The sequence below is a fragment of the Miniopterus schreibersii genome, assembly GCF_964146895.1.
Source record: "Miniopterus schreibersii genome assembly, chromosome: 2".
Taxonomy (NCBI): domain Eukaryota; kingdom Metazoa; phylum Chordata; class Mammalia; order Chiroptera; family Miniopteridae; genus Miniopterus; species Miniopterus schreibersii.
In genome coordinates, this window is record NC_138102.1 from 86,518,472 (window position 1) to 86,544,476 (window position 26,005).

Below are 26,005 nucleotides of genomic sequence, written 5' to 3' on the forward strand. Positions count from 1 at the left end.
TTTGGGGTTATTCATTTTTAGTATGGCTTTATCGTGGGTTCAGCACCTCTCCTTTCCTCATTCACCAGATACATCCCTGTTTATCCTTTAAAAGCTTATTTCTAGCAACATCTCTCCCAGATCTCTCTAGCAGAATTCATAAGTCCTTCATGAGTGCCCTCAAAGCACTTTATTCAGACATCAATTGCCACATTTTTTGTAATTGTTTATATTGTTTATATAATTGTCCTCTCCACAAGAGTAAATAGAAAATACTCCTTATTAATCTTTGTTGACTTAACTCCTAACTCAGTCACTAGAGCATGGTAGTCACACTAAATAGGCACTGTAACAGGCTTAACCACTGGGGATGCAGTGGTGACTAAGACAGAAAAAGCTCTGCCTTCATGAGCAAGTGGAGAGTTGCATGAATGAGCTAACATACTGACCAGTGCCTGGCTCATATTGCATAATGTACTTAAATGAAGAATCGCCATATCATTGACAACATTCCAAAGTATAATCCAAGTGTAACTGAACAAAAAAGAACAGAGAGAGGTTCTGCTGCATGCTGTAATGAATGAAAGCCAAACAAGGCAAGTGCTGGTGTAAAAGGAAAGGGGTTTTATTTGGCAGCCACATGGCCTGGGAGAATGGCAGACTCCCCTTGTCTCAAAGACCATCTTTCTTCCTGCTCAAGCCAACCATTCATATAGGGATAAGGATGGGAGGGCTTTTTTCTTTTCTTTCCAATTATTTTGCTAGCTTTTGGCACACTGGGGCCATGTCCATTCATCTTTCTAGCTTGTAGTGGGCTCAGTGTAAGAACCACCCCTTGTATCATCTTGGCTGGTAGGCTCCGACTGACTGTCTATACTGACAGTCTAAGGTAACACAAGGGCTGTCAATAAGTGTTACTTGAGTAAAGTATTAGATGGTCAAATGAGTTTGGGATTTTCAGTTGGGATGTTGAGTTAAAGAAAATTAAATGGTTTTATTTAATAAAGATTTTGACTTATGTAGAAAACTCTTTACCAGAGCCCCTAAATATCTCAGTTCAGTGAGCCTCTTTCTCTGTGGGCCAGTATTCTAAAACATTGTTAATAATCTCTGTCTCAGTCTTGAGACAGTTGTAAGAGAAAAGGTTCTTGGTATTTTGCATGGTGTTATTGCTATATTTGAATAGTTTACTAATCAATCATATCTGTCTATTGCTTTAGAAAGAATATACCTTTAGGGAAGACAGAGGTCATTTATTATCAGCTAAGTTTTACATAATTTTAACCATATCATTTCTATTTAGATTCAAAAAAACTTTCATTGAAGGTCAAATCAATGGATATGGATTGGTAAATCAGACTGAGTTTTCTAGTCATGTTTTCATGTTATTGTCTGTGTAAAAGAGGAGATATGAAATTGACTAAATACTGAGTAGCACCTGGATTTATAAGATGTGTATATGTATATAGCAAATCTCATTTTTAAACATGTCTTAATTATTGTACTTATGTGAACTATTTAAATTTTGAAAATTGAATAAAAATAAAAGTAAAATTGTATGCAATAAATTTATCTAAAATGGGAAAGTAGCTCAAAACCATTCTAAAGTGAACAAGAAAGTTTTTAAATATTACATTTTAGTAGAAAATTTGACTTAGCTCTGGCTGGTGTGGCTCAGTTGGTTGGGCATCCTCCTGTGCACCAAGAGGTTACTTGTTCAATTCCTGGTCAGAGCACATGTGCCAGTAGTGGGCTCAGGCCCAGTAGGGGGCATGCAGGAGGCAACTGATCAATGTTTCGCTCTAACGTACATTTCTAACTCCCCCTCTCTCGAAAAATCAATTTAAAATAGTTTTAAAAAATAAAGAGGAGGAGGAAACAAAATGGCGTAGGTAACAGCTGCACCCACCGCCTCCCACAACCACATCAACATCACAACCAAAATACAGAACAACCATCACTCAGAGCCTCCTGAAATCTGGCTGCACAGAAGGCCTACAACCAGGGAACTGAAAAAGCATCTAGATCAGTAGAAGGGGTGGAGATATGGGCAAATTGGGGCTAAATCTCGGAGACAGGACCGCGGCCCTACACCCAGTGCGGCAGTTTAAACCCGGGAGAGACATCTTGGCAGTGGAGGTTTCCCGGAGGAGTGAGGGGTCCCAGCCCCACAGCAGGCCCCCAGTCCAGGGCTCCAAGGCCGGGAAGAGACGACTCCACAACTCCGGGCTGTAAAAACCAGCACAGACTGTGGCTGAGGGACTCAGAGGCTGTGGGAGTCCCCGGCAGCTCCTCTAAATAGGGCCCTAGCACGGACTCACTCAGACACGCTCCCTCTGAGCCCCAGCACTGGGCAGCAGCTTGAGAGGAACCTGGGACACTTGAGGAGGAACTAACCTGCCTGAAATTGGGGCAAGAGGTGGAGGGGCGGCTTTCTCCCAGACAGAAAAGCTGGCAGAGGCCATTGCTCCTTTGGCAAGCCCTCCACCACAGAGCCAGCAGGCAGGCGCTATATTTGAATCGCCAGCACCTGACTCACACCTCCCCACCTGCAACCTCATCCAAGCCATTTCCAGTGGCTTTTCTGTGCAAGTGGGCTCTCGAGCCTTATGCTTAAGACTTTTCTAAAATCTCTCAAACAAGCAGCAGTGTGCCCCATACGGCTTGGTAAGTGGCCCCGGGCCTGGCACTAGCGGAAGCCTGCATTGGTTCATAACTTGGCCTCCCCTGGACACCTCCAAGCCCAGCACAAGTAGCAGCCAACTACAGTTTGCTGTGTAGCTCAAGGTAGGTGGCCCTGGGCAAGGCACTGGCAGAGGCTGACTTTGCACCTCCCGGGAGGCCTCAGAGACAGTGCACCTGGTGCTCAGACTCGACCATGCTGGATTACAACCCTACCACATCCACAAGTGACACACTCAGGGGGTGCACTTGGTGAACACCAAAGCTCCACTGAAGTAAATCCTGCTCCGTAGTTGTGTCTCCAGCACAGCAGCTCTTTGGCTGTAGTTGCAGCTGGTCCTCACAGCTGCTGGGCCTGGGAGTCAATTCCTCCCAGTGATTTCAACAGCAACCAAAACTCAAGTACAACAGGACAGTGCACACAGCCCACACAGGGGAGCACCTAGAAGGCCCAGCTCAGGTGACTGGGGAGGCTGAGCTACTGGACCCTACAGGACACCTACTACATAAAGCCACTCTACAAATTCCAGGAGATATAGCAGCTCTACTTTATACATAGAAACAAACACCTGCAAGAAGCCAAAATGTGGAGGCAAAGAAACATGTCACAAAGGAAAGAACAGAAGAAATCTCTAGAAGAGGAAGTAAATGAAATAGAACCAAGCAAGCTGACAATACAGAGTTCAGAATTTTGTTTATAAGGATACTCAACCATATTAGTAAGAGTATCACAAAAATAACTGAGGAAATTGATGACATAATAAAGTACCAATTTGAAATGCAGGCTACACAAACTGAAATGAAGAATAATTTACAGGGAATCAACAGTAGAGTAGAGGATGCTGAGAATCAAATCAGCAATTTGGAACATGAGGAAACAAAAAACACCCAACCAGAAGAGCAAAAGGGAAAAAGAATCCAGAAATATGAAGATAGTATAAGGAGCCTCTGGGACAACTTCAAGAGGCCCAACATTCATATTATTGGGTTGCCAGAGGAGAAGAAAGAGAGCAAGAAACTGAAAACATATTTGAAAAAATAATGACAGAAAACTTCCCCTACCTGGGGAAAGAAATCGACTTACAAATCCAAGAAGCACAGAGGGTCCCAAACAAGAGGAACCCAAAGAGACTCATAGCAAGACACATCATAATTAAAATGCCAAAGGTTAAAGACAGAGAGAATCTTAAAAACAAGAGAAAAGCAATTAGTTACCTACAAGGGAGCACCCATATGACTGTCAGCTGATTTCTCAACAGAAACTTTGCAGGCCAGAAGGGAGTGGCAAGAAATATTCAAAGTGATGAAAAACAAGAACCTACAACCTAGATTACTCTACCCAGCAAAGCTATCATTTAGAATTGAGGGTCAGATAAAGAGCTTCTCAGACAAGGAAAAGGAGTTCATCACCACCAGACCAGCACTACAGGAAATGTTGAAGGGTCTTCTTTAACAAGAAGCTAATGAACAAAAGAATCTGACAAACTAAATGGATCCAAAGACATTGATGCATGTAACAGATGATCATATTTCAGAGGAAAGAGGGAAAGAGGGTGGAGGGTGGGAAGAGATTAACCAAAGAAGTTATATGCATATATACATAACCCATGGACACAGTCAATAACGGGGTGAAGGCCTGGGGAGTGGGTGGAAGTGAGGTGGAAGGGGTCAATTGAGGGGGAAAATGGGACAACTGTAATACTTTCAACAGTAAAGATAAATAAATAAATAAATAAATAATAAAGAAAATAAATTTAATTTAAATATATTATTAATAATTGAGGCTTGAATATTTGAATATTTAAATTTACTTAAATTATATAAGCACATGTGTTATCCTACTCTTCAGGAAAACATAATAAAATGAATTCAAAATTAAATATTATATTTGAGTACCAATTTTAAAATAATTACAAAATTATTTATTGTAAATAAAGTTTAAAAATATTTATCTACATTAATGAGATATGGAGGTAAAATATAATGAAAATGCTATATGGGTATTCAGCTAGTGGATGCTTTTCTTGTCTATTACTTTAAAACTGCTAATTTGAAAATTATAAATCAGGAGAAAAAGTTATTTTTAAAATTGATTTTATGTTTTCAAGGACTGATATTTATAGGGAAAGTGCCAAGGTGGAGAAGATTGTAGGATTTGGTGGTTTTTTGAATGGACAAAATTAAAAGTGTTAACAAAATTGAGAGCTTTTGTAAATAGAAAGTTAATTGCAAAACTAATAAGCATACTGTTACAGTTAGTTTAAAAGTTAATGTATTAGATAACTTTGTTTGGATGGGAACATTTTTCTTTGGCACGCCACATAAATATCAGAAGGAATTAAACACAAATGGACCAGCTTGCATTTGATTGCTGAAATCATTGATAGCCTAAAGCAAAGTTCATAAAGGCATATTAAATTGTCACCACGTTCTTAATTTATTATGTTGTATTTTTCTATTTGGATTATATGTTTCTAGCAAATGTTACTATGTTTGGATTATATGTTACTAGCAAATTATTCTCACTTACAAAGAGATGATAAGCTTCTAAAAAAGTGATAACTCCTAATTCCATTATCAGAAATATGGTAATTACTTCCACCCCATTAGCGTGTACTAGGGGAAAAGCCCAATAGGTCCTATATGGCTTTGTTAAAACTTGTAAGCATGTTTAATAATTAATAGCTTTGCTCTGCCTTTCAAGAGTTGTCTCTGATATAATTTTGTTTTAAAAGTTAAATTTAATTTTATTGCATGGAAACACCATGAGAGAGCAATCAAATTAACAAATATTATTGTGTATCTGTTATTTGTAAACACTGTTCTAAAGTACTGTGTGTGGGGTTGCAAAGCTCCATAAGACAAATATCCTGATATCTTGTTGTTTACAATCTAGTGAGAGAGTCAAGGTATAAATGTATGAAGTATTAAATGAAAAGTTAAGATCCACCAAAAGTACAGTAAAATGTTCAATTGCCAAATTTATAAGCAAGGATATTTCAGAGAGAAGAATGGAATGTAATACAAAATGAACATAGAAACATAGCAAAGAACAACACACAATTAATTGCTAATTGGATAGGCATGAACATTTTAATGAGAGGAAAAGCATGAAAGTAAGAATGAACAACACAAGGTTTGAGGACAACAGAAGGGAGGAAAGATTCTAACTAATGCAAAAGGACTGATGGAACGGGAAAGAAGGTGACCCTGCAAAGAAGGATAAAAGATTTACTTCTGTATATATATTACCTCAGTTAAATGTTGCATTAAGAAATGTTAGAACATTAAGAAACACCTGAGTTTCTGGAAACTTGTTTTAGTTTGATAGAAATGCAAAACTATATGCATTTTAGTTTGTGAAACAGCTGATATAATTACTATTTATTAGTAGACTTGTAGCAAACACTGAGTGAAGAGCATTAATAACTATTACTCCTATATAGATAAGGAGACTCGTACTGAGACAAGTTGCCATTCATGTAGTGAGTGGCAGGGCTGGGATTTGAACCTGTTTTCATTTGCCTTCTATGGGTGCTGGTTACTTATACATATTGTGCACTGAGCTGAACATTTTACATGCAATTCTTAAGATAATTTATGATGGAGGTTTTATTTATCTCCATTTTCCAAATGAAGGAACTGAGGTTTGCAATAGTGAAAATTATAAACAATAATTTTAAATAAGAGGCTTGTAAAGATATTTTATGAGATTTTAAAACATTTATTTTGCAGTAACAGATATAATTTTAAAGGTAATTGAAAATTGTGCAATTTAGCATAAGGATATTCCTCAAAGTTAAGTAAATCTTTTTCTGTGTGATTTCTTATGGTTATCAATTCTGAAGTCTTGTGGTGAAGAATTTTTAATTATAATTTATAAAAATATCAAAGCATGTTACCACAACAGTAATTATTAAGATGAAAGAATAGTCTACTTCCTTTAAGTGGTATAATTACTGTGTAGAATTAGATGTTTCACAAGTAATTTTACAATTTTTTAAATTAAGATTAAAGTAATTATTTCTGCCCTAAGATTGCTTTAAATTGAGAGTCTAGGGCTACTGGAAGTGAAAAAAATAGTATCCATAAGCTCTAAAAATATTTGTGCTGTCCCCCCCCCCCAAAAAAGGGGGGGGAGAAACTTTAAATAATAAAAAAAGGTTAAGTCAGAGGTAATTATGCAAAGATAATGAGTGAAAATGGAGATTAACATTTACTTATATCAATAACAGAGAGCTCATTGAGTAAAGTTTTGCTTTGTTTTTTTTCTTTTTGGAAATGATTTATCCTTCTTCCCCAGCCCTGCCTTGATTAATTGATAATAATGTTGGAGCCACATTTTTAAAAAAAAACATTAATAAAGTGAGAAAGTTTAATAATTTCTTCATTAAACTGTTTCACCATTAAAACCTTTCTATTATTCCCACCAAATCTTTTCTGGAGAGTCATGCCTGTCGAACTCTTAGAGGAAAAGAGTCAGCAATGCTCTAGTGAGGTGGCTCCTCCCCCTTAGCTATAGATTAAGGTATGCTCAAGAATTAACTCTACTGCTCTGTCTGGATACTCAACTCCTAATTTCATTCTTCTTTTAGTTAAGATTCAGAAATTACAAACATTGTAAATAAAATTTTGAGAAAAATTGAGCCCAATTTCCTGTACCACAGACTTTAAATTGCTGCTCTTGTGTCTTACGGTAACATACAGAACCTAACCAGAGGCTTATTTTCCTCACCTATCCTTTTCTCATTTAAAACTATCCTTCTATAAAGCCACTTTATTTCTTACAGTATCAGGAAACCAGATTATAGGGAGTGGTGCACCCAGGAGGCAAATGGAGTCAACTAAATATTTTTTGTCCTCAGTAAACTGCTTTCCCTGAAGAAAATAAAGTAAAATAAAGAACAAATTAAAGAATCAAATAAAGCATCCAGCACTCTTATCACGAGACTTTTCCCTCCATACTACATTAATAAAAATAATATAAGTCCTCCAATATGATTAATCCTTTTAAGGACAGAATAAAGATTTTTTTTTTTTTAAATATATCTTTATTGATTTCAGAGAGAGGAAAAGAGAGGGAGAAGGAGAAATAGAAACATCAATGATGAGAGAGTCATTGATCCGCTGCTCCTGCATGCCCCCGACTGAGGATCGAGCCCGCAACCCGGGCATGTGCCCTGACCAGGAATCGAACCCCAATCACCTGGATCTTAGGTCAATGGTCAACCACTGAGCCACACCCAGACGGGCCAGAATAAAGATTTTCACTTGAACAATTTTGTCTGCTCTTTATCAAATAGGCATGCATCTACCTTCAAACGTACAGTATAAATATGCCCCCCTTTAAAATTAATGCATAACATTAACATGGTTTTTCAAAGCTCATTGTGAATAAACTTAGAGTTGTCTTCTGTAGTATATTTTATGCCAAAGGGTTTTTCTTTTCCAGTTATGTGACTAAGGTTATATTATCATACTTGAAGCAAATGACATTACCTTTTCCTTTATCTGATAAAGTAAATTAGGAGCAAAAGTGATACAAAGAAGTACAATGGATTGTCACTGCACTACACAATTCAGGGATAAAGGAAGGCAGACACTACAAATGGATTCATCTAGAGAGAGCAGCAATGTAACCAAAAAGTTAGATCCTGCCCCCACCAGGTAGCTCACCCTCACCATACACCAAAAGGGTTGCAGGTTCGATCCCCTGTAGGGGAGGCAACTGATAGATGTTTCTCTTTCACATGAATGTTTCTTTTTCCCTTCCTCTCTCTCTAAAATTAATAAAACATATCCTTAGATGAGGATTTAAAAAAAAAAGTTAGATTGTAACTCAGGTCAAAATAAGAAACCCATATGGTAAACAAAATTTTAGACAGAAAGTTTACTTTCCTACCCACTTTCTTTTTCATTTCTTTAGCTGTTTGATTTGGTTGCTAACAAAACTTTTCTCGTTTATTAAGTATAGTTTATGTGGTCTAACCTACACTTTTATAATATTCACTGATTGTTTTTATCAAAAGCTTCATTATAGTTGTTTGGGAACCTTGTTCAATTTATGTACATTCATCTGTCACTATCTCCCTATACTGTGAATCCAAAATGTTTCAGAGAGTTTAGCAAGAATTGTGATTCATAGTAGTAACTCCTCCTCACTGATATGCATGACAAAAAATGATGTAGTCAAAAAGTTGGGATGCACCCCTAGTACAGTGTTTGGAATCCTGATTATGGAACCCTGTCTCCTTGCAGGTTCAGTAATCATGTTGAAATAAAACTAGCCTGACTTAAAAAAAATATTTGGCTGAAGACTAGGATTTGTCTTTGTGTACTATGACTTTACCATGTTAGAATGTGAGAGTATGCTTTTCAACGACAGGAAAGATGGATTTTTCAGGAGCTTCTCCAATCACTTTTTAATTTAAATTATCAGATCTGATACACAGCTTCAGGTTAGAGAGAATATTAGAGAGCAGGAGAAAGAGGACCTTGGAAGGAGTGCCCAGTAATACATAGGAAAGAATCAGAACAGTATTAATGGCTTAAGACATATGTCAAATGTATAGGTATGGATATAGTGTGGATGAGTGCATGCACATATACACACACAGCACTGAGGTAATATATATCACTAGGAACTGACTAAGTAGGACACAAGACATGTTAAATAGCAAGCTGATGATTTTTCTTATGGAGGAGATCTAAGAGTGCCAATAAATACACAATTTGTTTTGTCAACATCTTTTATAATCATGTGTCGTCAGCATGCTCACATCTGTGTACTTGCATGCTCACCTATGCAGTAAGTTGGTCCCACCATTTTGTTACTGTATTTCATCTCTTTCCTTAACACAAAATATGTTTAATTGTTTTGTGAATACTCTCTGTTTGCAAAGTGGGCCTCAAATGACAGAGCCAAAGGGCCGAAGAACATGTAGACAAGTCCAGCCTGTGGATTTAAAGAGTTTAATATGGAATTGACAGAGAGCAGTCATAAGTGGCAGCAGGACAAACATGATTCCTGCACTGTTCACCCCCAGACCACCCATTTTATATCCCAAGACAGGGACCTATTACTCCGAAAGTAATGCAAGGTGATCGAGGGGAACAAAGGGCCCAGATCCTGGGTGAATTAAAAGTATTTGTCCTCAAGCAGTCTGATTTCTTAGTACCCTGTATCTTTTTTTTAATGTTTTTAATATATCTTTATTGATTTCAGAGAGAGGAAGGGAGAGGGAGAGAGAGAGAGATAGAAACATCAATGATGAGACAGTCATTGATCAGCTGCCTATTGCACACCCCCAACCAGGGATCGAGCCTGCAACCCGGGCATGTGCCCTGACCGGGCATCAAACTTCTATCTCCTGTATCCTAAGCCGATGCTCAACCACTGAGCCACTCCCAGCCGGGCAGTACCGTGTATCTTTAAAGAAAGCAACCAAGAAAGTAGACTACCTTGAAGATGTTACATTGAAAATACCAACACAGCTGTTTGTGTTTCTCTATAACCAAAACTAATTACTCTGAGAAAAACAAACAAACAAAAAACCTATGAGGTATGTAGAGTACTGTGTGTGTATTGTGTATTTCATTCATTTATTCACCAAATACTTATTGAACACCTACTATGAGCCAGGCCCTGAGGAAAGGCTAAAGGGTGGAGAAAGGATTAGCAGTGGTTCAAGATTAACTCAAGGCCTCTGTGCACATTCCAGAATTCACAGGGAAAAGAGGAGGAGGAGGTTACGGAATCCAGTGGATTTGTTTTAAAATGGAGCCAGTTTTATCTGCACATTAATTAATTTATTTGTTTATTTACATTATGAAATAGACTGAAAGCTGCTCAAAGGCAGAAATCATGTTGGTTATTCATCCATGGATACTTAGTATTTAGCCTATGGCCTGGCACATAGTAGTAGTTCGATAAATATTTGATGAGTAAATGACTGCAATGCATAATACACACTCAGTACTCTACATACCTCCTAGTTGTTTTTTCCTATTCACAGTAATTAGTTCTGGTTATAAAGAAGCATGAAACTGTGTTGGTGCTTTCAGTGTAACATCCTCAAGATAGTTCATTTTCTTGATTGCTTTCTTTGAAAGTACAGACAGTATAGCACAAGCTAGGAAATCAGATTGCTTGAAGACAAATATGTATTCTGCCACCTACTGGTTGCATAATATTGGACTGATTGCTTAATGTCTTCTGTGCCTCCATTTCTTCTTCTGTAAAAATGGGTTAATAACAGTATTTATCTCATAGGGAATTTATGTAGAATGAACCAATTACTGCATGCTTAGAAAGTACCTGTACACAATAAGCTCTCAGTTAATATTGGCCCTTCTTAAGTATTATTATTCTAGTAACTTACTCAATTCTTGGGTTAGATTATACTACAGTTGACATACCACCTTTAAATCTAAGTGTTTCAATATGAGAAAGGTTTGTCACTCATGTCTCCAGCATGGTTCTGCAGGAAAGCTCTGCTCATTGAAATCACTCAGGAATGCAAGATGCTGGAGATTCCATATCAATGTATAATTTAATTACTACAGTGGAAGGAAGGGAATATTGACTCTTAAAACTTTTGTCAGGAAGAGACTCACTTCTGCTCACATTTTATTGGCTGAGGAAAGTCATACAGGCATGCCTAGTTTCAAAACAGATGGGAAAATACAATCTGCAGTGTGTCCAGAGAAGAGGATAACTGTTTTTAACTATTAGTCTGTCTGTTTGTATTTGTGTTTTTGTTTGCTCTTAACAGGATTAGAAGCCATGCATAGAAGTCCTGTCCTCAGTGATTACCACCACCCATTCTTTAGCCAACTAGATATTAAACTTCTCACTGTATTTTATGTTTGTTTCTAGCAAAATATTTCTTTGTTTCTTTCACTCTTGTCTGTGTTCCATTGTATACTTTTTGTTGCCAAAAACAAATTAACCACTTAATAGTTCAGCCATGCTTTACCACATAAATTTAGATTTTCCGCTAGCTTATGAAGGTGATCCTTTCTTGGGAGGCGAAGGAGCAATACCTTTTAAGAAAATTGAGCTCATTTCCAAGAATCTAAAATGTAATTAACAGTAATTATATGGAGAAAAATTATGATTTCCTGAACTCTATTTATGCTAAAATAATACCAAATTTCATTTAATTAACAACATTACATCAATAGTAACATTATGATACAACTTAACTGGGAATCTTCCCTCTACTAATTATTGGCTGTTTACCTACTTTTTCCCAGCAGTTATACACTGTACTCATAAAACTACATTCATGAACAAAACATATATATGATCTCAGTATTTCTATAATTCAGTCATGAAAGACAAAAACAAGGCTATAAAGACATAGATAGATGATAGATGATTGATGATAGATAGATAGATGATAGATATAGATGATAGATAGATATAGATAGATGATAGATAGATGATAGATGATGATAGATTAGATAGATAGATAGATAGATAGATAGATAGATAGATAGATAGATGATAGATAGATAGATAGATAGATAGATAGATAGATAGATAGATAGATAGATAGATAGATAGATATAGATTGATAGATGATAGATAGATGATAGATATAGATAGATAATGATGATGATGATAGATAGATAGATGATAGATGATAGATAGATGATAGATGATAGATGATAGATAGATAGATAGATGATAGATAGATGATATAGATAGATAGATAGATAGATAGATAGATAGATAGATAGATAGATAGATAGATAGATAGATGATAGATAGATAGATGATAGATGATAGATGATAGATAGATGATAGATAGATAGATAGATAGATAGATAGATAGATAGATAGATAGATAGATAGATGATGATAGATAGATAGATGATAGATAGATAGATGATAGATAGATGATAGATAGATAGATAGATAGATAGATAGATAGATAGATGATAGATAGATGATAGATAGATAGATATAGATGATAGATAGATAGATGATAGATAGATAGATAGATGATAGATAGATAGATAGATAGATGATAGATAGATAGATAGATAGATAGATAGATAGATAGATAGATAGTTGATAGATAGATAGATAGATAGATAGATGATAGATAGATGATAGATGATATAGATAGATAGATAGATAGATAGATAGATAGATAGATAGATAGATGATAGATAGATAGATAGATAGATGATAGATAGATAGATAGATAGATAGATAGATAGATAGATGATAGATAGATAGATAGATAGATGATAGATAGATAGATAGATAGATAGATGATGATAGATGATAGATGATAGATAGATAGATAGATAGATAGATAGATGATAGATAGATAGATGATAGATGATGATGATAGATAGATAGATAGATGATGATAGATAGATAGATAGATAGATGATAGATAGATAGATGATAGATGATGATGATAGATAGATAGATAGATGATGATAGATAGATAGATAGATAGATGATAGATAGATGATAAATAGAAATGTACATATGTTATCACATTCACCCTCCTACTTGACATTATTAGAGGTAGTATATGAGAGTATAACAGCGATAAACTAGCAAATTCAAACAGAACTTCAGCTGAAGCATGACTGCCTGTGCATCTGTGGAGATGAGAGCCCAGTGGTGCATGAATTTGCTTACCTGGCTGATCTCCAAGTACAGGAATCTAAATTAGACCTCCTTTATGAAGACAAGTGCTTGTAAACCTAACCTGTGGTATGAAATGAAACTCTCAGAGAAAACAAAATATACTGACCTAAATAGGCATATCACAGAGTAAATTTTTTGATGTACTTACAAATTATTAATAACAATCACATATACAATGACTCTTTAAAAACTTATTAGAGTAGTCTAATAATAGATTGCTTTTTTCCAGTGTCTCACATGTTGCAGAAGAATTTGGCAAAGTATATTTTATTATGCTCAAATGTTAAATGGAAAGATTGATAGAGGAACAATTTAGTTAAAGCATCCATGGATGTGTAATATTGATGAACTTCAGTGGGAAAACAGAGTGAGGAACGTGTAAGTGAGGATAAAAGGGAAGGAAATGCGTCCTATCATTATGCTGTAAAATATATATATCTTCACAGGATAAGTGCTCAGTAAGTATCTTTTTGAATGGAAACATTAAAGGAAGGAGAGAAGGAAATAAGTTTGAAGAGGAAACAGAGTAATGATTTCCTAGATTGGTAAGCTGGCATAAATGCCCAATATAATAGTGTTGGAACATAAGTTTTTGTAGACATATCGTCCTGCCAACAGAAGAACCTGTAATGATTCGTGACTTACTGGTAAACAGTATAATCAATCAGAAAAATGGGGACACAATTATTTATATGCTCCTACCAATATTTCTAAGCATTTTTGTATCAGAAACTGTTTTAAGAAAATTCTGTTAAAACTGCGGATCTCTTCCCCCAAAATGCATATGTACATATTTTGCACACCATGGCAGGAACTTTGTGGGCCCATAACAGTAATCCATAGATTAGTGATGAATAAATTACCACATATTTCTTTTTAATAATGGGAATGTTAGATATGTCATGTAGAAAAGCAGATTTCAAAAATTTTGGCGAAAAAGTACAAGTCACATGACCAGGAATTCAACAAAGAAATAACTTTCAATATTTGTGAGAGGTTTTAAACATAATTGTGAAAATAGAATAGAAAAAAATGTTATCAAAAAAGAAACCATTGTGAGTGGGAAAACACATACCCCCAAAAGTGGAAGGGAGAGCAGGAGCAGATAGGGCAAAGGAACAACACAAAACTATGAGACAGATGCCAGAAAGACCTAAATCTGGAGTGAGCACAGGTGTAGCCTACAAAACTATTGTACTCTGTCGGGTCTCACAATGGTAAAGATTATAGCCATTTACCAGGGAAAAGGCAGTCTTCTGCCTCGATCCAGGAGTCCACAGTTTTGCTTTAGTTTTCCTACAAAGTATTCAATTAGCCCAAATAATCAAGCTTTTGTGAACTTCCTCTAGTCCCATCTGTCCCTAGATTGTGTCTTCTACCCTCTGTCTTCTCCACCCTCCAGGAACATGGCTTCCAGGGTATATTAGGTTAGGGCCGCAGAGGTGCTCCTACCAGCTTTCTGTGGAATTTTCTTGGGTCTCTTTAGTTAGGGTTTTCAGACTCATCAGAATGGAGCATCTATAAAAACAAACCAGTATTTTTCTTACTACCATTGAGATATCTCTCAGTAAGTAATTATAATAAAAAAGAAAGGAGAGATGGCACGAAGGAAAGTTATTTTTTCCGTTAGGGTTTGAGAAGAGAAGGAAAAAAGGAAAGTGGGTGAAGAGTCTAGAAAACCACTTCCTGCCACACTACAGTAGATTTAGAAGGAGGACAGCAAGGAAAGTACTGCTGGCACAATTTTGTAAGTTCAGAGGCGCTGTTCCCATCACAGTCTAGGTAACAATACCTGTGGGATTGGCCTATTGCTTGAGGACTAACAGTAATTTTAGAAGATGATCCAAAGAAAACACAACTTTCAGTGCCTATTATTTCATCTATACTCAGTTCTGCCATCTTTAAAAACAGTAAGACAAGGATGGTTCAGAAGGAACAGAAGGCTCTTTAAAAGGGTTTGCCTGTTTGAATATTGAAAACCCCAAATATGATCAAAGACTGACTCTCAGCAATCTAGGATAATTTACACATAGATAATAGGAAAAGTACTAGAAGAACAAATATCCAAATATTCTCAAACACTATTACCCACACACACACAAAAAAAAAGGGGGAGGGATGGATTTTGGATTTTAGAAACTATACATGAATATTTGTCTTTGTTATTTGTGCTTTAAGTTTGTATTATGAATCAAGAAGTGTATTATTTACTTGTTGAATTTAGATGAGTACGTTTTTTAGTCTGCAAAGGTAAAGGGTAAGCAATTTAAAGTAGAACAAAACACAGAAAAGACATTTGAAATAAAGAGGCTATTGGTAGATTTTAACATTAACAATACTTTTTTTTTGTTTTGTGTGTTTTTTGTTTTTTTAAGTACACTGGACGTCTGAGTTGTTTCCAATTTAGAAGTCTTACAAATAAAGTTGCTAGAAACATTTGTGTACATGTTTTTGTGTGAACATTGTTTTTGTTTTTATAGGGTAAATGCCCATGCGTAAAATTATTGGGTCAAATGGTAGTTACATGTTTAGTTTTTTTAAGAAACTACCAAATTGTTTTCCAGTGTCTGTACTATTTCTATTTCACCAGCCATGAATGACTTATCCATTTTCTCCATGTTCTTAACACCATTTGGTGCTGTCTCTATCTTTTATTTTGGCAATTCTGATAAGAAGTGTAGTGATATCTCACTGTGGTTTTAATTTGCCTATTTCTAATGGCTAATGATGTTCTGCATCTTTTCCTGTGTATATCTGCCATCTTTATATCTTCTTTAGTGAAATGTCTCTTCATGTCTTTTGCCCATGTTCTAATTGTATAGTTTGCTTTTTTAATGTTGGGTTTCAGAATTCATGTATTCTAGATGCTAGTCCTTTTTCAGATATATGGTTTGCAAATATTTTCTCCCACTCTTTTCATCCTCTTAACATTTTCATCTTTAAAGCAAGAGTTTTTAATTTCTCTGAATCCCAGTTATTTTTTCCTTTGATGGCTTGTGCTTTTGGGGTCAATATAAGAACTCTTTACCTAGCCCTATCCCCAGTTGTTTTTTCTTTATTTTTATAAAATTATAATAGTTTTAGAATTACTTGTTTCTGATCCACTTTTAGTTAATTTTTGTATAAGGTGTGAAATTTAGGTCAGGGTTTTTGTTTGTTTGTTTATTTGCCTATGGATGTTGAATTGCTCCAGCACAATTCATTGAAAAGCTATCTTTCTTCCATTGAGTTTGTTTTTCACCTTTGTCAAAATCAGTTGGGCATATTTGTGTGGGTCTCTTTCTCTCGGTTCTCTAGTCTGTTTCATTAATCTATGTGTCTATCCCTAGGCCTTATCATACAGTCTCAATTGCTGTAAATATATAATAATTCTTACAATCAGGTAGACTACTTCTCCCCACTTTTTCCTTCTATAAATTTGAGAATAATCCTGTTTGTATTTACTGAAACTCTTGCTGGAATTTTGAGAGAAATTATATTAAACCTGTATATCAATTTGGGGAAAATCGATAACTTTACTATATTGCATCTTTGAATCCTTGAAGATGGTGTGCCTTTCCATTTTACTTAGATATTTGATTTATTTTATTAATATTGTATATTTTTCATTACACAAGTTTTGTACATCTTTTCTTAGATTTATACCTAAGTAGTTCTCTTTTTATAGTAATTTAAAATTATATTTTTATTTCAGTTTCCATGTGTTTGTGCTAGCATGTAGAAACACAATTGATATCCGTATGTTTTTCTTGTGTCCTACGACCTTGCTAAACTCAATCATTAGTTCTAGAAGTTTTTGATAGATTTTTGTGCTTTTTCTTCATAGACAATCATGTCATCTGCAGTACTCTCCAGTTTTATTTCTTCCTTTCCTTTTAGCCCTCCCTCCCTCTCTCTCTCTCCCTCCCTCTCTCTCTCTTCTCTCTCTCTCATCACCTTACTGCATGGCTTAGAAATTTCAGTCCTGTGTTGAATAAGAGTGGTGAGAGCAGATATCTTTGCCTTGTTCCTTGTTTTACAGGAAATCATTTAGTCTTTCACCTTTAAGTATAATTTTAGCTCTATGTTTATAGTTGCTTTTATTTGGTTGAGGAAGTTGCCCTTTATTCCTTTTTTTTCTGAAGATTTTTTTAATCATGAATGGCTTTGAAATTTTGTCAAATTTCTTTCTATATTGATTAATATGATTACATGGCTTTTCTTCTTTAGCTGTTAATATGGTAGATTATATTGGTTAATTTTCAAAAACTGAACCAGCTTTCCACCCTTAGAATAAACTCCACTTGGTCATCATGTAAAACTTTTATTACATATTCCTATATTCTATTTGCCAAAAGTTTGTTAAGAACTTTTGTGACTACTTATAAGGAATATTAGTCTGTAGATTTTCCATTTGTACTGTCTTTAATTTTTGTATTGGTAAGATACTAGCCATAAAATTAATTAAGAAATATTTCCTCCTCTTCTATTTTCTACAAGAAATCATGTATAATTAGGGTTAATTCTTTTTAAAGGTTTGATAGAATTTTCCATTGAAACCATCTGGACCTGAAGTTTTTCTGTTTTATTTTGTGGTTTGGTGGTGGTGGTGGTGGTTTTGGGGAGGGGGGTGGAGTTTTAAGTAATATTTTAAATTTTCTGAATAGTTGTATTTTCTATTTCATATTATCTATTCATATTGAGTGAGCTGTGATAGCTTGTACTTGAGGAATTGGTCCATTTTCTCTAAGCTGTCAAATTTATATGTGTGGAGCCTTTCATAGTATTTTGTTATGCTTTTTTTGAGGTCTTTAGGGTCTATAGTGCTATTCCGTTTTATTTCTGATATTGGTCATCTGTGTCTTCTCTCTTTTTTCTTTTTCAATTTTATTGATCTTTCCAAAGAACCAGCTTTTTGTCCTATTAATTTTCTCTATTGTTTTTCTGTTTTGTTTCATTGATTTCTACTGTTATTTCCTTCCTTCTGCTTGCTGTGCTCTCCTTTTTCTGTGTTCTAAAAGTGGGAGTTTAGATTATTTACTTGAACTATTTTATCTTTTTTAATGTATGCATTTAGTACTATAAATATCCTGTCAGTACAGCTTTAACTGTGTCCCACAAATTCTGATATTTTAATCATATTTTTCCTTCAGTTCAATGTATTGTTTTCCTTTGAGAATTATTTTATGACTAATAAATAGTTATATTTTTATTACATATTTGTAGGGGAGTATACTGTGTGATTTCAATTCTTTAAAATTAGTTAGATTTATATTATGGCCCAGGGTATGGTCTATCTTGGTATATATTTCATAGGCAATTGAAAACAATGTGTATTCTGCTGTTGTTGTTTGGGGTATTCTAAAAATGTTGTTCATCATGCTCTATATCCTTGTCAAAATTTTTGTAGGTGATATATATATACATATATATGTATATATATATATCCAAAAAATGTATGCACACTTTAACAGCCAATAGCTCAATTTTGGAAATGAAATGTGTTTTAATAAAAACTGCCTTTAAAATTATTCAAAGTGTCTGTTAACTTAAGAACTTACATGCATATATGTATAACCCATGGACACAGACAATAGTGTAGTGAAGGCCTGGGGGAAGGGGTATAGGTGGAGGGGATCAATGGGGGGAAAAAGGGGGACATTTGTAATACATTCAACAATAAAGATAACTTTTTTTTTAATTTTATTATTGTTTAAAATATTACAGATGTCCCTTTTTCTCCCCAATGAACAATTATGAGGATCCTTCCCTCTCCCCACCATTGTCCATGTCCTTGGGTTGTGTATATATGCACATAAATTCTTTGGTTACTCTCTCACCCTCCACCCACCCGCCCTCCTCCATCCCACTGACATTCATCAGTCTCATCTATGCTTCCATGTCATTGAATCTATTCTGTTCATCAGTTTATTAAGTTTGTTAGATTCCATGTATAAGCGAGATCATGTGAAAGATAACTTTTTAAAAAAGTGTCTGTATACATTTTTGGGTAGTTGTATATTTGTCTCTTTCTTCTTTCAGTTCTATCAGTTTTTGCTTGACATATTTTGCAGCTCTGTTATTTGGTACATACTCATTTGGGATTGGTATCTTTATAGATTGACTCTTCTATCATTAGATAAAGTCTCTCTTTGTCTGTAGGAATTTTATTTTCTCTGATGTATATGTTTATCTGAGAATAATATAGCAACTCTTGCTTTCCTTTGATTAATATTTGAATGATATATCTATTTTATTCTTTTACTTTCAACCTGACTATATCATTATATTTGTAGTGGATTTATTGTAGAAAGTATTCTTTCTGAAGCATTATTTCTCTTTTTGTTTGTTCTCCATTTTATTTTGTTTCTGTATAGTTTTTTTCTTGCCTTCCTGTGGGTTTCTTGAACATTTTTTTAGTTCCATTTTGATTTGGCCGTTATGATTTTTTGTTCATTTTGTTTTGTCTTAATATTGTAATGTGATTTCCTTTTCTTGTGTATCTGAATAATATTCCATTGTGTGTGTATGTATGTGTATATAGATTTTTAAAGGCTATATGTATGTGTGTGTATATATATATATATGTATATATGTGTGTGTGTGTGTGTGTGTGTGTGTATGATGCTGAACATAGGGGTACATATATCTTTTTGAGTTAGTGTTTTCATTTTCTTCGGATAAATACCCAGAAGTGCAATTGCTGGATCATATTGTAGTTCTATTTTTCTTCTTGAGGACCCTTTGTGCTGTTTTCCATCATGACTGTACCAATTTACATTCCCACCAACAATGCACAATGGTTCCTTTTTCTTCACATGGTCATCAACACTTGTTATTTATTGTCTTTTTTTATAATAACCTTTATATTTGTGTGAAGTGATATCTCGTTGTGGTTTTGATTTGCATTTTTCTGTTATTAGTGATGTTGAGCACCTTTCCATGTACATGTTGGCGATCTATACATGATTTGTTAGATAGTCTGTTAATCAGGCTGTTTGAGATTTTTTGTTTGTTCATTTGTTTGTTTTGCTGTTGAGTTTTATGAGTGTGGTTTTTATTAATCCTCACCAGAGAATGTTTTTTTTTAATTTAGAAAGAAGAAGGGGGTGAGAGAGAGAGAGAGGAGAAACATCAATGTGAGAGAGAAACATCGATAGGTTGCCTCTTGTAAGCACCCCAACCGGGGACCAAACCCACAACCAGGGTATGTGCCCTGACTGGAAATCGAACCCACGACCTTTTGGGGTATGGGATGACTCTCTAACCAACTGAGCCACACTGGCCAGAGAAAATTTTATGAGTTTTTATTATATTTTTTAATGTTATCCTCTTATCAGATATATTATTTGCAAAATTTTCTCCCATTAAGTCAGTTCATTTTTCTCCCATTAAGCCTGTTCATTTTGTTGATGGCTTCCTTTGCTGTGCAGAAACCGTTTCGTTTCATGTAGTCCCACTTGTTTATTTTTGCTTTTGTTGACTATGCTTATGGTGTCAATCTATGTGGGTCTGTGTTTATGCTAGTACTGTACTCTTTTGATTATTATAGCTTTGTGATACAGTTTGAAATTAGGCAATATGATATCCCCAGCTTTGATCTTTTTCAAGATTGCTTTGGCTATTTGAGTCTTTTGTGGTTCCATCATATGTTAGGATTGTTTATCCTATTTCTGCAAAAGTGCCACTGGAATTTTAATAGAGATTGCATTGAATCTGTAGATTGCTTGAGGTAGTATGGACATTTTAACAATATCAATTCTTCCAATCAATGAGCATGGAATATCTTTCCATTTATTTATATCTTCTTCAGTTTCTTTCATCATTGTCTTACGGTTTTCTTTTGGTTTTTAGTTTATCTTTATTGTGGAAAGTATTACAAATGTCTCCTTTTTCCCCCATTGAACCCCTGTACCCCATTCCTACCCCCTCCCCAGGCCTTCCCAGCACTATTGTCTGTCCATGGGCTATGCATATATGCATATAAGTTCTTTGATTAATCTCTCCCCACTGCTCCACCCCCTTTCACTCTGAAATACGTCAGTTTGTTTCATGCTTCAATGTCTTTGGATCTATTTTGTTCATCAGCTTATTTTGTTCATTAGATTCTCCATATAAGTGAGATCATGTATACATGTCTTTCTCTGACTGACTTATTTCACTTAGCATAATACTCTCCAGGTCCCTCCACGCTCTCTCAAAGGGTAAGAGATCCTTCTTTTTTACAACTGCATAGTATTCCATGGTGTAAATGTACCACAAGTTTTTTAATCCATTTATCGACTGATGGGTACTTGGGCTGTTTCCTGATCTTAGCTGTTGTAAATTGCGCTGCTATGAACATCAGGGTGCATATATTCTTTCTGATTGGTGTTTCAGGATTCTTAGGATATTTTCCTAGGAGTTGGATCACTGGGCAGTTCTATTTTTAATTTTTTGAGGAAACTCCACACTGTTGTTCCATAGTGACTGCACCAGTCACCAGCAGTGTACTAGGGTTCCTTTTTCTCCACATCCTTGCCAGCACTTGTCTCCAGCACTTGTTTGTTCACTTGTTGATGGTAGCCATTATGACAGGTGTGAGGTGATGCCTCATTGTTGTTTTAATTTGCATCTCTCTGATGATTAGTGGTGTGGAGCATTTTTTCCTTTGTCTCTTGGTCATTTGTATGTCCTCTTTGGAAAAATGTCTATTTAGGTCCTTTGCCCATTTTTACATTGGGTTATTTGTCTTCCTTTTGTTGAGTTGTATGAGTTCCTTAGATATCTTGGAAATTAGCCCCTTATCAGATGTATCATTGGCAAATATGTTCTCCCATATAGTGCTTTCCCTTTTCATTTTATTGATGGTTCTTTTTGCTGTGCAGAAGCTTTTTCTTTTGATGTAGTTCCATTTGTTTATTTTTCCCCGTTTCTCTTGCCCTAGGCATTGTATCAGTGAGAATTCTGCTACTTGAAATGTCTGATATTTTGCTGCCTACGTTTTCTTCTAGGCTTTTTATGTGAAACCATAAAAAAGACTTACATTGAAGTCTTTTATCCATTTTGAGTTTATGAAACTAGACCACCAACTTACACCATACACAAAAATATAGTTTTCATTTCACAGGTACATAACCTCCTTGGTTAAATTAATTCCTAGATATGTTACAGATTCCCCCCATTATCTGAAAGTAGAGTGCTTCTATGAAACCTTTCCTAAGCCAAATGGCTAAAGCAAAGAGTATCTCCTGCTTTTCAAAGATTGCCTTATGCCACTCGATTTTACAAAGGGCCTACATTGTTACATGTTTTCATTAACTGAAAGAAATTCAAAGAGGATTTTTGCTTTTATGAAAAAAAAAGCCGTTACCGTACTAGTGTAGGTCTGTTATGAAAACAGAGGGCTTAACACAAACTTTCAGAAAGTGGAGGTGCCTGTGTTCTTTTTGATGCGGTTGTAAATGGGATTGTTTTCTTAGTTTCTCTTTCTGGTGGTTCATTAACTATGTTTTTAATATATATTTTTGTATAGCTTTTTAGTGGTTGCTCTAATTATTACATTATATATTATATAGCTTAGCACAGTCTGTGGGTGGTATCATTTTACCAAAGTGAAGTATAGAAAATTCACCTTCCTTTACATCCCTTTAGCCTCTCTCATTTATATTTGTCTTCAATATTACCTCTCTATACACTTAGAACGTCAGTGTCATACATTTTGCTTCTACAGTAAAACATAATTGAGAAAACTCAGGAGGAAAATGAAAGCTTATTATATTTACTCATATTTTGCTTATTGTGTTCTTTCTTCTGCCTGGTGTTCCAATGTTTCTTTTATTGCTTCATGTTTACAGGACTGCTGTTAGCCGTTCTTTTAGTTTAGCTCTGATGGTACCAAATACTTTGTTTTTCTTTATCTGAAAGTATCTTCATTTCTCCTTTCTTTCTGAAGGGTGCTTTTACTGGTTGTATTATTCTGGGTTGACAATTCTTTTCTTTCAGCACATAATAAATATTTTGTCACTTCCTCTGGCCACTATAGCTTTTAATGTGAAATATGCTGTCATTCTAATTGTTTTACTTCTATAAGTGAAATGTCATTTTTCTTTTACTGTTTTTTAAGATTTTCCTTTGTTCTTAGTTTTCAGAAGTTTAATTATAATGTGCATTGGCATGAATTTTTTTGAGTTTCTTATGTTTGGAATGGTCAAATTCTTAAATCTGCACCTGTATGTTTTGGGGGGGGGTGTTTGTTTGTTTGTTTGTTTGTTTGTTTTTGAAAAATTAGGGAAGTACTCAGCCATCATTTCTTCAGGTACTATTTTAGTGCTGCTCTCATTCTTATCTCTTTCCAGGACTCCAGTGACCCAAATGTTATGTTATAATCCATTTATATCCATGATGATCGGTTCATTTTTATTTTTATTTTTATTTTTTAGTCTGTTTTCTCTCTGTTGTTCAGACAGGATAATTTCTATTGTTCTGTTTTTCAGTTAACTAATTCTTTCTTGGTCCCTTTCATTCTGCTGTTGACCCCACCTCCTGAGCTTTCTATTTTGGTTATTGTATGTGTCATTTGTAACATTTCCATTTAGTACTATTTTTACATCTTTTTTTTTTTGCAAAAACTTTTGGATTTTTTTGCTATATTTCTATTTTTTAAAAATTGTTTCAAACAGATTCATAATTGCTCGTGAAACATTTTTATCATGGGCTAATTTGAAATTCTTGTCAGAAAATTCTAACATTCCCATCATCTCACCATTGGCATCTATTGATGTTCCTTTATATTCTATTTGAGATCTTCCACATTCTTTGTATAAGTAATTTGAGATTGAAACCAGGACATTTTCTGAGGTATGTTTTATCTCATTTAAGCCTTCTGTTTTAGTTGGCTTACTCTGATGTTACTCCATGAGGAGAAGTAGGGGTCACTCCCTCTTCACTGACAAGTAGAAGTAGGAATCTGTTTCCCACTTCCTCTCCATTGACATCCACGGAGTGGGCGGCTCCTCATTACTGCCTGGCAGGGTGGGAGTTCTAGCTCCTCACCTATTGTCCACTGGTGGGGATGGCCCCATTGTTGCTGGTTAGTGGGGAGAGGGAAGGATCCTCATAATTGTTCAATGGGGGTAGAATTCCAAGATCTCCACATGGTCTCCACTGGCTGCTTGAGAGTGGGGCACCTTGTTACCAGCCAGCAGAAATGAAAGCCCTAGATCCATATTTGGCCTTCTCTGATACCAACCTAGTAAGGGTATTAGGGCATCTCATTACACCTTCATGAGGTTTCACATCTAGACTTCCCATTCATCTTTTGTTAGTGTGGGTAGGTTGGGGTCACAGTTTATCTGTGGTGTTTGGCAAAAGTGTATAAGTTGTCATCTAAAAATTTTCTGTCTTCCTAGATTGCCCCTTTCCCGGTCCTTTGGCTAGAGAAAGAGGCTTTTGTTGGGGGCTTTTTTTTGGTCTGAACCCATTGGCTAATTGGTTGCTGACCTTTTTGTCTCAAGGTCAAAGATTGCCCAGGAAACTCATCATTGTGTTGTTTCTTAGGCCCCAAGGTCCTTAGCCAATCTTCTTCTGTTGTCCATCTTCCAGAATCGTGTTATGTTTGTTTTATATATAATGTCCAGTGTTGTCCAATGTTTTATATATAATGCCCAAATTTTTTCAGTTGCACTTAATGGAAGGAATAGAGAAAAGTATGTCTATGGTTAGAATTCGAGGAAACATTAGATTTCCAGTCTCTCCTAGTGACTTAAGTTGCTTAATTTTAATATACACTTAAGGAAACTCTTTATAGCAAGATTTTAGTATGGATTTCCTTAAACCACTAGGATAACTCTGTATTTATAAGGATAGAAATTATCCTATCTTAAATTAATAACAGAATTACACTGCTTGTAACAATTATTCGTCAGGTAATCATTATTTTGACAAAAATTGAGTAATTATAATGATGTTTAGAAAATCAAGTGTATTAAAATATACTGCAAGTGCTTATAATTTTAATGCCCTTTCTATATCCCTTACATTATATTTTATAATTAAGTTATAGAAAACAAAATTATATAGCTATAAAATCTGAAATACTTTTCAGAAGTTAACTACTCCAGGCCTTCCCCATTAAATTGTCTATGTCCATGGGTTATGCACTTATGCATATAAGTTCTTTGCTTAATCTCTCCCTAAATTAAAAAAAAATAAAAATAATAAAATAAATTTTTTAAAAGTTAATTACTCCAAATACTATATAGAGAAAAAACAGACTTCTCAAGCAGTGGCATTTATCACCAATTTGTATTGAAATTAAATTGGAAAAAAAAGATATCATGAAATGTTCCATTCATATGTAATGAACATAATTCAGTAGTTTCTGGCATGTCAAACATATTTTTAATATTGGTTTAGAATGTAACACAGTTTAGACAATGTTACCCAATGATAGCCATGATTGTTAAAGTTTTATATTAGCTGAAAGCTCTAAAATCGTCCAAGGACTCTGCTAGCATTAGAATAATAATTTACCAAAACAATTACCATATACTGGAATTTGTGCAGCCCTAATTCAGTATTATTAATAATGGATAAAACTGCACTTTTCTCAGGTTGCTCTGGGCAGCAGGGAATTATTTCAATGAATATTTCAGCATGTTATTTTAATCATTGTTCCACCAAATCCAAGTGAGCAATATTTTATAG

General features: G+C 35.0%; 1 protein-coding gene across 1 annotated transcript in view; it reads left to right on the forward strand.

Annotated features, from left to right (window-relative positions):
• NBEA (neurobeachin) overlaps positions 1-26,005 on the forward strand; it is an 817,699-nt gene that overhangs the window by 506,583 nt on the left and 285,111 nt on the right. The window lies entirely within an intron of this gene.